This window comes from Pan troglodytes, chromosome 10 (genome assembly GCF_028858775.2).
Source record: "Pan troglodytes isolate AG18354 chromosome 10, NHGRI_mPanTro3-v2.0_pri, whole genome shotgun sequence".
In the NCBI taxonomy this organism is placed as follows: domain Eukaryota; kingdom Metazoa; phylum Chordata; class Mammalia; order Primates; family Hominidae; genus Pan; species Pan troglodytes.
Window position 1 is genome coordinate 76,249,784 of NC_072408.2, and position 14,371 is coordinate 76,264,154.

General features: G+C 37.1%; 1 protein-coding gene across 19 annotated transcripts in view; it reads left to right on the plus strand.

Moving 5' to 3' along the window:
* The window catches only part of FRS2 (fibroblast growth factor receptor substrate 2), a 115,403-nt gene that overhangs the window by 33,352 nt on the left and 67,680 nt on the right, over positions 1-14,371 (plus strand). The window contains exon 1 of one of the 19 annotated variants that reach the window (XM_054663386.2): positions 10,294-10,488. The exons of the other annotated variants lie outside the window; for them this stretch is intronic. The gene's annotated coding sequence lies outside the window, so the exon portion shown is untranslated. Of the gene's footprint in view, positions 1-10,293; positions 10,489-14,371 lie in introns of those variants that run through there. 19 annotated transcript variants of the gene reach the window in all.

The following is a 14,371-nucleotide window of genomic DNA, read 5'->3' on the forward strand; positions in this document are numbered from 1 at the left end:
GGGATGCCAACATTCAGACCATAGCAGATGATAAGGAAAGGGCTTTCTCCTAGAGGTTGCCTGAAGAGCATGGGAGAGTGAGCCCTGTAGATATTCGGGAGAGAACATTTCAAGAGAGGGAAAAGCAAGTGTAAAAGCTCTAGCTGAGCTAATTTGTTTCTTACTGTATTCAAGGAACTGCAGAGAGAGCAAGGGGCCTGGCCATTGTAAATACTTTCACTTTTACTTGGGTGAGATAGAAAGTCCTTGGAGAGTTTTGAGCAGAGTAGTAGTCTGATCTGGTAAGTCTGCTGTGTTCCACTAGTAGATGTTTCAAATGGTAAGGTGATTATGAGAGTATAACTGTTATTCCAGGAAAAAGATAATTCCACCAGTATCTATCATCAGTCCTTGTTTGTTTTTTCAGATTTTTTTGATGTGTACATTAACTTTAACAGTAGAAACTTGCTATTTTCTCTCATTTTTTATGTGAGATTTATTAACTAAAGTGCTATTTTTCTGAATGTAGGGTGGGCCAGTAGCATTATACTATGTATTTTTAGGATTACAAAGAAGACATAAATTAGCCCTGACAGGAAGATTGCAGTCTAGTTGGAAAGGAAATACTAAAATATGCAAAACAATAATTTTATGTTGTGGATCTATTCTATACAAGGAATTAATGTATCAAGGGATAAAAGTATAAGGCACAATGACTATCCTCAGACTGCTAATAGTCTAGTAGAGGCTGAGACAGAGAATTTCAAAGTCTACAAGTTTTGAGATGAGTTGAGTATTAATTCACCTGCCACAAGAGCCGTGAGGTGTAGAGCAAGCTTGTCCAACCTGCGGTTCATGCGGCCCAGGATGGCTTTGAATACAGCCCAACACAAATTTGTAAACTTTCTTAAACCATTATGAGGGTTTGTGTGTGTGTGTGTGTTTGGTTTTTTGTTTGTTTTTTGTTTGTTTGTTTCGTTTTTTTTAGCTCATCAGCTCTTGTTAGTGTATTTTATGTGTGGTCAGGACAATTCTTCCAATGTGGCCCAGGGAAGCCAAAAGATTGGACACCCCTGGAAAGAATATGAGAAGTGGGGGAAGTCTGGCCTGTGCATGCTTCAGAGAGCTGATGGAGCTTGAAGAAGTGGAGGATTGGCAGAGGTTATTCAGGGCGTGGGAAACACTGTGAGCCAAGCACAGAAAGTCAGGTGTATTTGTGGTAGTGGGCAAACCAGCCTTGAGCTGAGATTGTGTGTAGGATTATAAAGGAGTAATAACACTATTGTTTATTGAGCTTCTGTTATGTACCAGTCCCTTCATTACACACTTGATGTTTATAACAACTTTATGAGGTATTATTGGCCCTCTTTTTACAAATGCTTAGCCAAGGTATCTGGAGGTTAAATTACTTTTGTAGGATGACACAGCTGGCAAATGATGGAAATATTACTTGAGCAGTTTGATTCTAGATACCATAAAAATCTATTATATTGGTAGAATTGGGGCTAGATAAGTGCCTAAAAGCTGGCAGAGTAGGCAACTCTTATGATTATAGTCAATAGGAAACTATTAAAGATTGTTGACTAGAAGTGTAACCTAGTGAAAACTCTTCAGGAGTATTATTCAGGCAATTGTGTGTATAATGTATTGGACAATGACCTTTGCAAAGGTCAATTTAGAGGACAGACAGGAGGATTTAAAGAGAGTTGAACTAGGATGTCTGAATAGGAATTGAGACATGAGTCCAGATGGGACCACTTTTTGGAATGTATTTTTTTCTTGATGATAAAAATATAGAAAACATACAAAGTTACAGGAAAATATGGAGCAGATGGAACTTACTCATTTCTACCATGTACCATGTAGAAATGACCCCTGTTAATATTTTAGGGCATTCCTTTTCAAATCTGTCCCATATCATGTGTTTCCCCTCTGCCCTCCACCCTCCAATTTTGGAGAAAGCATCCACAAGGCTACATATCTCCTCTCATAGAGTGTGAAAGTTTTTAAGAAACAACATTCTAAAATAACATGATTTTATTTGCACACATGATTTTATTTGTGGAATGAATGAGCTGGTTAATTCTGGAATTCAGTGAATGGAGAGGGATGAATCACAGGTAGCTTCTAGATTTTTAGATTGTGTGAATGGTTATATAGGAGAATCTAGCTAGGTTTTGATGGTGAAGTTGGAGTAGGGTGGGGGTGGGGGATGATCCAGAAGAAAGTGGTGTTGAATTTGATGTGCTGGTATAGTATCCCAAGTTGGAATCTGGAGCTTAGTTGAGAATTTGGGGTCATCAAATAAGCCAGAAAATGTGGAGAAAAAATTGAGTTTAAAATGGCCACAATTCTGGTCAGAGTAGTGTTTCTGACACTTCAGTTTTTTTGAGGGCCATTCCAAGATTCAGTTATTTCCTTAATATCTTTAAATGACTCTTTTCCTTAAATACATTTATTTAAAGAGAAATTTTATATTGGTACCGTAAATGGAAAACTAGTATCACTGGCTTTGAATAGTTGGCAATGGCAACATTAAAATAACAACGAAATAATGGTATTAACTTTTAGATAGATGCTGTTACCTGCTAAATTCTCTGAGCCTAAATCTGCCCAGTAAAAAAAAACAAAAAACAACAACAAACGACATGAAGAGACTAAGATCTTGTAATTAGAAGGCTTGAGGGATTGAAAAGCTATTAACTTTCTCATGACATGATTGGTTATTATATACATTCTACCTAAAGTGGGCATACATCCCACACATCCTAAAGTGGGGAACATCAAGGTATGGCAGAGGGAAGAGGAATTGGCAGTGGGAATAGAGAGGAATTGATAAAATACCTTCTCAGTGTGTTAGGAAGTTTTATCTAGAATATAAATTAGTAAATGAAAATGTGGACAAGGTGCCTAACAATGATGAAGAAAATGCATTCTTAGATTTCAAATATAGTATCTATTAGAACATTTCTTTTGGTTATGATTCTTGTCTTATGATTGAGTCTTAGCAGGCTTATTTAATTCAACCATAATAATTCAGTAAATGACATTTGTAGATACAGGCTTAAACGTGAATTAGACTGTCATCTTTTTATATATGAACTGTCTCTAAAAAGGAAGAATTCCACCCCTTTTTAGATTCTACTTTGAGGGAATGTGATTATATATAATAGGGATAGGGAATAATTTTGAGGAATAGTTTTGTGAGTCATATACAAAGGTATGAACCAACACTGGTCACAGATGTGAAGTTCTTTTTACTTTTGGTGGATGGGGGAGGAATGAATGTATTAATGGTTTACTTGTGTTTTTGTTATCCTTAAAATGAAAATTTGTCCCTTAATTCTGAACACATTTTTGGAAGTTCTTTAAATTTATGCTGATTAAATCATTCTACTTTTCTGTGGATTATGCATAATAGTACTTTGTTGTTTTCTACATTATAAAATTAATTTTAAAGAATATCTAAGGGGAATGTATGTGCTTTCCCTGCCTTCTTTTCAAGCTGAATTGAGATGGTCCCAATTTAAGATGAACTTTTTCTGTTGAAAAAAGACTTGTTTAGGAATTGCCATCCTTAAAAAAAAAAATCATTATATTGCTACATATGATGATTACAACCTCCCCCCTCCCCCTTTAAAAGAATGAGACAAGATATAAATAAATACGTAATGTAATTGCCAGGACACAAAGCTCTGTAATGTACCTGAAGTACAGACTGCTCATGGCACCTAACCGCCATTTTTAACAGTGATTCTGTGGGGGGGGGAAAGACATTCGTGACTCCCGACCAACCAGTGAATCATTTTGGCATGTACCATGTTGAAGTTTGGAATAGAAATAATTGTTTCTAGCAGAAGAGATGTATTAGAATTAGATATCTCTTGCTGTTATCTGCTCTTGAATGTGCCAGAAATTGTATTCAGTAGAAGGTATAATTGTTAACATATTTCTTTTGCATTATATTAGGGCTTTTAAACTTAATTTTGAGCAACATTCAGTTTAGCATAACAAACAAATTAGACGTTAAGTGTTAGATTCACTGTAGAAATATGCTCCACTGCTCATCTGGAGATTTTTCTGGTTCTCAGTTTCTTCAAGCATATCAGGATTCTCGAACTCTGGAGGGTGTGGACGGTTGTGTGGAAAGAGGTGATGAATTGGCTGTATCACCTGAAAGTAAATTCCCCATCTTAATCAGTTGATGTTGGGATTTCATTATCATATTGTTTATTAAAACACCATTCTATTGTTGTTGATATATTTTCCAGGTTACAAGCATTCTTTACTAGACAGCATTAGCGTAGACATCTGTGGAAGCATGTGTGAAACAACTGTATGGAGAAACACCTATCTGTTTTTTTGTTTGTTTTTGTTTTTTTGTGAGATGGAGCCTCCCTCTGTCACCCAGGCTGGAGTGCAGTGGTATGATCTCGGCTCACTGAAACCTCCGCCTTCTGGATTTAAGCAATTCTTCTGCCTCAGCTTCCTGAGTAGCTGGGTTTATAGGCACCTGCCACCACGCCCGGCTAATTTTTGTATTTTTAGTGGAGACGGGGTTTTACCATGTTGGCCAGGCTGGTCTTGAACTCCTGAACTCAAGTGATCTGCCCACCTTGGCCTCCCAAAGTGCTGGTATTACAGTTGTGAACCACTGCACCTGGCTAACACCTATCTTTTGTATTAAAGGGACATCATTTATTAGAATGGACTTCACTGAATGCAGCTTTTCCAGTTGATAATGTAGTTATTCCAAGAAATCTTATATATAACACAGTTTACTGTGATTTTTTTAATTTTTAATTTTTTTTTTATTATAGAGTTGGGGTCTCACTGGTTGCCCAGGCTGGTGTCAAACTCCGAGGCTCGAGCGGTCTTCCCACCTCAGCCTCCCAAAGTGCTGGAATTATAGGTGTGAGTCACCATGCCCGGCCACTGTGATTTTTGGTTGATGACAGCTTATCCAGCAAATATTTATTGCATGCCTATGTGTCAGACATTTTTTAAGGTGCTCAGTATTCCGCAGAGAACAGGAGACATAATCTCTGTACGGATGGAGCTTTCATTATGATAAGTGAGAGGAGCAGCAAGCAAATTAATACATATAGTCTGGTAATTATAAATATGAGGGAAATGAATGCGGTGTGGTTTCAAAGCTATGTACCCCATTATGATGACCTTTCTTTAGTTTCCAGGCAAATTTATAGTCTGCCTCTGGTCTTCCTGTTGGAGGTGTTGCTGAAGCTAGAAGGAAATCTACCTACTCTAGCAGCAGCAGCAGCAGCAGCATCAGCATCAGCAGCAGCCGCCGCCTACAGCCTTTCCCTCCAAGGAGTCCCTTATTAATTTTGCTACATAACAAATTACCATAAATTCAGTGGCACCCACAGTTCTATACATCAAAAATCTGGATACAATGTGGCCAGATTCTCTGCTCAGGATATCACAAGGTTGAAATTGAGGTGTCAGCTGGGATGATTTCTTGTCTATAGGCTCTGGCAAAGAATCCACTTCTAAGCTCATCCAGATTATTGGCAGAACTGAGTTCCTTGCAGCTGTAGGACTGACGTCTTGTTTCTTTGTTGGCTGTCAGCTGGGAGCCACTCTCAGCTTATAGATGCTGCCTTTATTCTTTGCCGTATGCCCCCCCTCCATTTTGAAAGCCAGCTATGGAGAATATCGTTTTTGTCTAATCTCTCACCGACCAGTCTCTCTGACTTCTGTCTTCTAGACCCACGTTTGAAGGATTTTTGAGGTTAGTTCAGGATTATCCAGCTGGATAATCCCATTTTCTTAAAGTTAGCCTGATCATGAAAGTAAAATCCCATCATATTCATAGTCCTAGAGATTTTACAGGGTATATACATCATGGAGCAGGGATTTTGGATCTTAGAATTCTGCCTACTACTGACAGTCCCCATTGCATGGCTGCCAGTAAGTGATGCAGTCGCCTCTTGTGTGTGGTGTGTGAAGAGGAGCATTACCAACCCTCCTTTGTACATCTGTCTATCACCAGAGACCATGAGCTTCTACGTGATGGTAATGGAGATTCTTTTGGGCTGTGGAGAGGAGTTTGGGCAGTAGTTGGTAGGAACTGCTGAAGTTGTGAAATAGTGTCTTTGCATTTACCTCTTCAGTGCTAGGAGTAAGATGGGGAATGATGGCTTGGAGAAGAAAGCAGAGTGGAAGGGTAGGTTCTCATGCCCTACATCACCCCTGGGGTGCAGAGTTTAGCCATTTTATAGAAATGAGAACAACACCAGTGCTTTTATTTTTTAAATCCCAAATGAAAATTTGTATTAAATTGCTTTTACAGATTTTTAAAATTTGGCTGGGCCCGGTGGCTCATGCTTGTAATCCCAGCACTTTGGGAAGCCGAGGTGGGTGTATCAGTTGAGGTCAGGAATTTGAGACCGGCCTGTCCAACAAGGTGAAACCCCGTCTCTACTAAAAACACAGAATGTTTATTGCATGCCTATGTACCTGACAGTTTTTAAGGTGCTAAGTATTCAGCAGAGAACAGGAGACATCTCTCTGTTCTGATGGAGCTTTCATTCTGATGAGTGAGACAAGCAGCAAGCAAATTAATAGATATAGCCTGGTAATTATAAATATGAGGGAAATGAATGCAGTGTGGTGGCAGGCACCTGTAATCCCAGCTATTCGGGAAGCTGAGGCAGGTGAATTGCTTGAACCCAGGAGATGGAGGTTGCAGTGAGCCAAGATCATGCCAGTACACTCCAGCCTGGGTGACAGAATGAGACTCCATCTAAAAAAATAAATAAAATAAAAAGTTTTTAAGGGAATTTAAAGCATAGAACCAGGAGACTGAAGTGAGAGTTTATTTAAGAACACCAAATAAAACAAAGTACAGATGATCCCTGATTTACAATGGTGCTACCTTTGATTTTTTGGCGTCACAGTAGATTTATTGGGATGTAATCCCTTCACAAGTCAAGGAACATTTATATACATTATAGAGGGAAAATAACCTAAGTCTGCTATGTTAACAGTTGCATCCCATTATAAAAAATATATTTTTTCTCATAGATTATTATAATTTAATAATGTTCTTTTTATTTAATGTATGCTTTAAACATAAAATGTGCATTATGATAACTTTAAAAACACAAATAACTTTTCCTTCTTTCTCAAAGTAGAATTACAACCTGATGGAAATAAATGGACAACTATTTCCAGTTCCCCACTTTTTAAGTTGCTTACAGTTGTGCATCTGGTGGTAGAAGCCTAATCCCCCATAGACAGGGTCTCATTCTGTCACCTAGGGTGAAGTACAGTGGTGTGATCACAGCTTAGTGCAGCCTCAAACCCCTAGGCTCGAGTGATCTTCCCACCTCAGCCTCCGTTAGTAGCAGGAACTGACTACAGGCACATGCCACCATGCTGGGCTAATTTGTATTGTATTGTATTGTATTGTATTGTATTGTACTGTATTGTACTGTACTGTATTTGTAGAGATGGAGTCTCAGTATATTGCTTTGGCTGATCTCAAACTTCTGGCCTCTAGTGATCCTCCCACCTTGGCCTCCCAAAGTGCTGGGATAACAGGTGTGAGCCAATGTACCTGGCCTCTTCTAATTTCCAGTTTTTGTTTCTAAAAACTGAATATCACATGGTACCTAATATTAGCAAGTGAGGAAATGGAAGCAAAGGAAGTGTGAACTTTCTTTTGTAGTAGTCAACTTTTGGCTTAATGTTTTGGGAATATAGTTCTGTGGAACATTTCTCTGCTTTTACAGTGGTGGAATAGTAGGATTCACTGTGTAGCTAACCTTGAAATACTAATTCCATAAAATAAAGGATATACATAATAAGAATCTGTTTAGCAATAGGGTAAATAAGCACTAAGGTGGTATTCTCATACTAGGGAAAATGTTTGCTTTATTACATCAGCAAATAATGTGTTCCACAAGTTTTGATTTATTATTTTAACTGTATAGGTGGTCTTACATCTGAAAAAGAATACCGCTTAAAAGACTTGTAGTACAGCATATAAGTTATATTAGACATGGAACTATGTTTCTGCCAATAACTCGACATTTTGAGGACAGATAGCATCTCATTTCCAATTTGAGATTGGGTACAAAAATATCCTAGGGCTGAGAATAGGCATAGTAAATTGCACCAACACAAACCTTTTGTGTATTTGTAGTGGAGGAAAAGTCTACATTGAGTTTGCATGGAAAAATGTCATAAAAGCTCTTTATGCTTTTAACCAGTAGATTGGACCTCATTTTGTGATGATTACTTTGTATGATTAGTTTCCAATGCAGATTCCAAGAATGTTTCTGCACATGAGTTCCTTGTCTTTTTTCTGTTATTTTCACCTTTGGTTGATTGCAATCCACCCCCGACCACCATTTCTTGTTCAAGAAGTGTTTCATTAGTTTTTCTTCTCTTATTTTTATTTTCATGTTTTCTTTAATGTTTTTATACTAACCTAAAAATTTCTCCTAGTGCTTTAAAAAATTATGAGACAGTAAAGTTGTCTTCAGATGTTTTTTATTTTTACCCGAACACTATTTGAGTTGGCTTGCAAGACATGCTTATATTGCATAAATTTCTGTTCATGGGGAAGAGTCACTTTGAGCATTAACACTTCTGGGAATTGTTTCAAAATTTAGTTTATTGTCTTAATGTTAATAAGAGTTCCAGAAGTCTGGTTGGGGTTTGTTTTTGTTTTTTGTTTTTTGTTTTTTCCCCTATATCCCCAAAGACTATATTTGATTTTGTTTTAATTGGGTCCTGTAACACTTAATTGGTTTGATCCTGGATCCTTCATAAGCTATAATTACTTTTAGTAGTCTCTTGAATTTATCCAGTATTTTAGAATAATATTGCAAATACAGTTAGGCAGATAAATTTGGGAAGTACTGATATGTATTCTGTTTTTTTTCTTTTCTTTTCTCATCTGACTGATAACGTATTATTTAAATATATAGCAAAATCCAGAGAGAGAGAGTACTCATTCTCCCTAATATCCCTTATCTTTTCAAATGCTTTTATAGCATTTGAAAGATTGTTTTAGATCCAGTTCGGTGTCTACTTCTTCCTTCAAGCCCTCTATTATCTTCCCCTTCTCTAAATTTACAGTTTCGTAGTTTAGTTCTTAGTCATTTTTCTGTTTTGTATTGTTCATGAATTGTTTTAATGTCTTAATATTGGCAGCCTTCTATGGTTTGAATGTTTGTCCCCTCCAAAACTCATGTTGAAACTTAATCCCCAATGTGGCAATATTGAGAGGAAAAGCCTTTAAGAAGTGGTTAGGTCATGAGGGCTCTGCCCTCATGAATAGATTAATACATTCATGGATTAATGGATTAATGGGTTATCACGGGAATAGGACTGGTAGCTTTATAAGAAGAGGAAGAGAGACCTGAGCTAGCATGCTCAGCCCCACCATGTGATGCCCTCTGCTGCCTCAGGACTCTGCAGAGAGACCCCACCAGCCAAGAAGGCTCTCACCAAATGCGGTCCCTCGACCTTGGGCTTCCCTGCTTCCATAACTGTAAGAAATAAATTTCATATCTTATAAATTGCTCACTTTTAGGTATTCTGTAATAAGCAACAAAAAACACACTAAGACACAGCCCTACTACAACATACTTCTTACCCCCTCTCCTACACTAGTCAATTTCAAACTCCTTGAGTGCAGGAGGAGTATGCCTTTCTTTCTGTCATGTTCCGACACATAATAGGCACTCAGTGATAAATACTTGGCATTTTTTTTGGTTGTTATATCTCTGACTATGTTTCTGTCCTGTTATATGGGTGTGCAATGTAAATAATAAGACAAATATTATTTTAATGTTTTTAAGCTTTTATAATACTTGTTTAATTGTTTGCAAATTTGTTTTATAGTTGACACATGAAATCCAGCAACTCTGTGCTGTAGATCAACAGAGCCCATTAGTACTGCTGGGAAGGGAAACCAAGGCCTCGTAGCTTTTCTCTTCATATGAAAAGAACTTCATTAATTTTTAAAAAATTTAATAGACTGTGATGTAGTTTTAATCTCATGGTTTTAATCTTGTGTTTTTAAGCATTTTCCTTTTCTGGATGAGGTTCTTGGTTTTGACTGTGTAGAAGTATGTTAATTCGATTATATTTAGTTGATGAATTTGTGCCCCTAAGTATGGCACTTAAAAAGTTGCAGCCGGGCCCAGTGGCTCACGCCTGTAATCCCAGCACTTTGGGAGGCCCAGGCGGGCGGATCACCTTAGGTCGAAAGTTCAAGACCAGCCTGACCAACATGGAGAAACCCTGTCTCTACTAAAAATACAAAATTAACAGGGTGTGGTGGCGCATGCCTGTAATCCCAGCTACTCAGGAGGCTGAGGCAGGAGAATTGCTTCAACCCAGGAGGCAGAGGTTGTGGTGAGCCGAGATCGCGCCATTGCACTCCAGCCTGGGCAACAAGAGTGAAACCCCGTCTCAAAAAAAAAAAAAAAAAAAAAAAAAGTTGCTGCAGTGCTGCAGTTCTTGCAGGTAAGATAATAAGATTGTTTACTGTTTTCTTTGCATATTTATTACTGTGTGTATTTTTCCATGAGGTAGCCTTTCAGTCTGTCCATTTGTATCATTTGACATTCAGACTTAAATCAACTCTACTATTGCTGGTGTTTACAAATGCTAGTCATTGAAAATGTCAAAATTGGGATTTGACCCAAGAGTTGCAAATAATGTAAGCTTTTATAAAATATATCCAAATATCTATTCTTAGGGAGAAAGAGAGAAAATACGGCATTTAAGGAGTGGTTTTTAACAGTTAGGCTTTAGAATTGCTACGTTCCCAAAGTATTTCTCTAGTGAATGACATACCAGTTAATGAATTGTACTACAAGAAAGGCATCTATTATGATTGGCCTCACTATTACTGGAAGTCCTAAGAATTAACAGAAATTAATAATGATAGTTGGAAAAAATGTATACTCTGTAGACAATTTTAGATCTTTTAAACAAAATCTTCTGGTTACCTTTCTAAATTAAATTTGTATTTTAAAATTAAAGTGATATTTGTACATGTGTAGTTTAAAAAGTCAAATTGTATTACAAGGCTTATGAAAACAGTTCCCCATCTCTCTTCACCGCCAATTACCAATCTTTACAAGGCAGTCAGTTTCCGTTCTTTTAGTTATTTGTTCTGATATTTGTCTTCATTTTTCTAAGTCAGTTATTCTGCTTTTTGTTGGGTTTCATTTTAGATAGTAGCTACTGACTTCCATCTAAGAAGGATGAAGTTTAGTTATCTTAATCTCTCTACTGCCCACAGGCTTTTATACATACTTCCCTTTTTCTCATCTTTATAGGGTATCAGATTTTGGGGGTAGTTTAGTGTTTATTAAGACTATGCAAATATTTTTCACAACTGAGTCACAAAATTCACTAATTATATTTTGTTTTTCCAGATAATTATCCCAGTTTAAAATGTTTTTCTTGTTATTAATTCATTTACAATTATTTAACAAATCTGAAACAGCTCTTAATATGGTTGGACACATTAAGTAATCTGTCATCTCCATTTTCTCCTGGGAGATAGTCTACTGCATCCTGAGCAGAATTTCACATAATTTTCCTCTTTTTCAGTAAGACATTTTGTCTTGCTTCAGTTGTGACTTGTGTTCCTAAGATTGGGGTCTCTCATTCACCCTCTCCAGAGATGCATCTCCAGACTCTTATCAGGGATAGGGAGAAGATTGGTTTTCAGGGGGAGGCCACTTATAAGAATTTTCAGCCAGTCATATGGTTTCCAGCCCCATCCTGTGTTTTGTCTTCACTGTCCCTACAATACCTAAATCTTTCCAGCATGAGTCAACTTGCTGCTGCTTTTTTTGTTAAATTGTGGTAAAATATAATAACAAAATTTACGGCTACAACCATTTTAAAGTGTACAGTTCCATGGTATTAAGTACATTAGTGTGCAATAATCACCACTATTCATCTCCAGAACTTTTTCATCATCTCCAGCTGAGACTCAGCACCCATTAAGCAGTAACTCCCCATTTCCCCCTCCCTAGCTCTTGGCAACCATTATTCTACTTTCTGTCTTTATCAGCTTGCTTCCTGATGGCTTCTCCCTGTCAGGTTTAGGTTTCAACTTTCTTGGTCTTGATAGGTTATTCTTTTCCTTTTCTAGCTTCCAAAATGATGTTGATGACTCTCATTTGCTGTTGTGTCTTTCCCAATTCTCCTCATCCTTATGGGCTTTATACTTCTAAAAACTCCTATAACTTTTTAAAGCGAGGTCTCAGGAAGGGTCAGTCATGCTTTACATCCACCTTTCCCCTCCCAGCCCTCATTCCTTTGTTATTGTTTTTAAATTTAGGTTTATTTTATTAAGAATTTATTGGGAATTTACAGGTATGCCAAACAAAGGCAGTTTTAATAGCCATGTTAGCTATAAAATTAAGTGTGATAAATGGACTTGTCACTGGCTTCTATTGTGTTTGTAGGGGTTTGATTCTGCAGATCTGTGGCAATCTCTAGCCCCTTCTTTCTCTCCCTAGCGTACCTCATGTGGTGCCAGCTGTCCTAAGCCATATTCTGTGCTTCTGCTGCAGCACTTTTCATAGTGATGACCTGACCCATCTGTGGAGAATGATTTTGAGAGAGAAACTTATAGCCAGACACATTAAAAGTCTGTTATTCAAGTTGCAATTGAGCTGTTTCCTTTCTGTGCAACTTCTCTGAGTGCCCTCGGTAGAGTTAATTACTCCTTCTGTGTCTTGACACTTGTGAATAATTCTATTTTATTCTGTCTCCGTTACATCTGTCTCTGTACGCTAGATATCTATATTACAAGATCTGCCTCTTTCTTCCCTAAACTGTTTTCAAGGTTTGGAAAATACTCACATATTCTGATACAGTTCTTGGCCCATGATAGATAATAAATAATTATTTACTAAATAAATAATCCATCCAAATTGATTGAACACCCTATTTTCTGGCAAGCATATTGTCATTGTACCCTTTATCACTAATGTCCACTGAAAGCTGTGCCAGAAACTGTATTTGCTTTTGCTTGTTACTTGGAGTCAATAATGTGTAGTGATTAGGCGTGTGGCCAGAATGTCTTGGATCAAAGAAACAAGCAAGTTTCTTTATCTTCTGTTTCTTTGCCTGTGAAATAGAGACAATAATAGCTAGCATGGAATGTGGTGAACATTAAATTAATACATCTAAAGTGCTAGCTCAATACCCTGCACATTGTCTTATAGTGAATCTGTTTTTCATCTTTATGGGATACCTGCTATAATAACATTAGTACCTGTGAATAAAAATCAATGTAAAATGAAAAATCTAGTTAGTATTTAAAAGATTTAGCCCTTTGAAGCTCTTTGAACATGTTCTGAAATTATCTTCATGGACAGTGTGCCATTTAGATAATAAACTGGGAGAAGTAGTATCTTTCAGTGTTACATACCTACTAAAATACTGTATTCTTTAAATATACTATAAGGTATCCAACTCTTTTAAACATATAGAGATACTTTGAATGGCAGTGCCAGTACTTGTGCTTTTTTTCTCCCTAAGGAGGGTTTTATGCAGCCCATCAATAAATTTGATATTTGGCATCATTTGTCTTCTCATTTGAGAACCTGCAGGATTTAATTCTCCCCTCAGAGACTGTGTGCTAAGGGAAGGGAAACCTCCATCATTCATTAAGCAGTCAATGAATACTTGCTTATGTACTAGATGTTTTGGACACAAGGGAGAATAAGACACAGTTGTTTTCCTAAAGGGACCATCATCTCTTCATCATTTCAGTAGTAATAAAATCAAATGTTCCGGCCGAATGTGTGCACACTCTTTGACCCAGAATTCCATTGATAATGTTTTATAAATGGAATAAAAATGTACAGAAGTGTGTGTAGAAAGTGTTCATCAAACTGTTAATTATAAAAGCAATAAAAATATCAGTTTTAGTATATTCATTATATTTCCCACAGTTTCAATTAGAAACGTGATATTACTTAATTAAAATTTTGTTTTAAAAAAACTCTGAACTGGTGGATTTACAAGGAGATGAATAGAGGATTAGGTCAGTCGTTGAGTTCTATGATCCATTACAAAGGAATGGTAAACTGCTCATATCCGTGTTAGGGCCCCCATTTCTTACTATATATATGACTGGCTAGTTGGTTATTGAAAATTCTGTAAATCTTGTTTCTTTCCTTCCATCTATAAAATGGGCACAGTGTTAGTAGTTATGAAGTTTGTTTTGAGGATTAAATGAACAATGTATGTAACCTAAAAACAAAAAATACCTCAGTAAATATTGGCTGCTCTTATTGTTACTGTTTTTCTCTATACTCTTTATCTGTTTAATGAGTTTTCTCTGCAGCTTTTGTTCAGTCAGTCTCAACCAGGG